Genomic DNA, 1,904 nt, shown 5'->3' with positions numbered 1-1,904 from the left:
CAAAGCCCTCTCCTCAGAATACTTTCGAAAGAAGGGAGTGTGTTCAAAAGTCTCAGCTGTGCGACCTTAAGCCCAAAGGCATAAAATATCTGCACGATTTATAAATGCGACTGGCACTTCGGCATTAACACAGGGTTTGACCTTTTGTGTCCAGTCTGCCAGGACACGGCATTTTGGCTTGTTGGGTTTCTTTTTCCTTCCTGTTTATTGTCGAAAGGCATTCCTTGAAGCAGACTTCAAAAATGCAGCAGCTCAAATACTAGGAAAGAAGGCCTGCGAGCAGAACATAGCAGAATAAAACTCAAATGTTAACCTTTTCAAGCTTTGAGAGAGCTGGGGAAGCTGCGTGTCCTCGTCCCCTAAATCAAACGGGCTCCCTAAGCGTGCGGGGAGACACGCAGGCAAAAACATGTTTACACTCCAAGGGCCAGGGGAAGTGAAAGCACATCTCATTTGTTCATTGCAGTATAAACGTGTTCACGTTTCACAGATTTTATTTACTGATCCGGCAACAATAACATAGGATTACATCTTTCATTTTGACAATGACGATTTTAGAATTGGGGAAAAAAATCATAAAACTCTAAACTATAACTTCTTTAAGAAAGTATGATCCATGTGAATCATTCAATCAAAACTGTCCACGATCCGCTTATATACCACACACAAACGTCTCTAGTCTAGAACGATATTTAGGAAAGATAAATTTTGATGAAATCTGGCTTTAGTAAGGGACGTCCCAAGAAAGCGTTCTCCTTTGATCACGAGCTACCGCTGCTCAGAAACCTAATCGGATAAGGCTACATTTTAAAGGGAAAGTAAAGTCCTCCACTGCGGTTTGAGAAAATGTCATTTGAAGAAGGCTGAGCAACATCTCAACTCAGAAGCATCTGACTGGAGACTTTTTCAGTAGCAGACGCATTGGCTTTATGGATTTCACTAACATAAGACGCAAAACGTCGGGTTTACACAGCCTCGTGGAGCCATTCCTCAGGACTTTATGTCTGAAGATATTCTGAGGGTAAGGATTCTGAAGATGACATAATTTTTAGAAGCTTTTAAAAATGTTTGAAGTTTATATACTATATGTTGTACTAATTCTGCTCGTATAATTAGAAAGTGCTCTATATTTCCTTAGAGCACCAGTTCTCAAGCCGGAATGAGCATCACAAACCCCGGGGGTGGGGGGGGTGAAAACTCAGGGGGCAGGGCCCCGCCCCAAAGTGTCTGAGTCACCGGGAGGGGCCTGGGAATCCGCATGCTAACAAGCAACCAGGGCTCACCGGTGCAGTTAATATGGGACCACCACACTCAAAACCACTGGCTAAAAATAATTTTAAAATGGTAATTATAATCCAAATTATAAAGCTTCTATAAATGACAGAGTACCCAGTTCAATTTATTTAATTTGGCTAAAGGGTCGACTGAAAAGCTATGCAATTCTTATTTTCAAAGCATCTTTTAGATGAAAAAATAGAAATTTTTTTCATGTCCTACCATATAATGTCAACCAGTATTAAAAAAGGTTTGCATTTAAATCACTGTATTTTTTAAGACACTTCTAAGCATATCCACTAAAAAGATGGCGAAACCAGAACGCAATCCCAGGTGCCATTTCCTACACAAATAACTTAGTTAAGTTTCTAACCTTGGGGGCCTCAGCTGCCTTAACAGTAAAATGAACTGTTTGAAGCAGACAATCTCCAGGCTGTCCAGCCCCGGGCTGTCTCGGCCGCACTGTGGACTCACCCACGCCTGTGCCACAGAAGCCAGCCCCACCCTGGTGTGGCAAAGAGAGTGAGTGTGTGGGAAGGACCCCCCCACACACACGTCTGCAGAAAAGAAAGATCTTTCTGTGCATTGATTATCAGCTAACAGAGTTTCAGACCAGAAAATGGACAGAA

Source organism: Pteropus vampyrus, unplaced genomic scaffold (assembly GCF_000151845.1).
Source record: "Pteropus vampyrus isolate Shadow unplaced genomic scaffold, Pvam_2.0 Scaffold594, whole genome shotgun sequence".
Classification (NCBI taxonomy): Eukaryota; Metazoa; Chordata; class Mammalia; order Chiroptera; family Pteropodidae; genus Pteropus; species Pteropus vampyrus.
Note: the sequence above shows the minus strand (reverse complement) of the source record.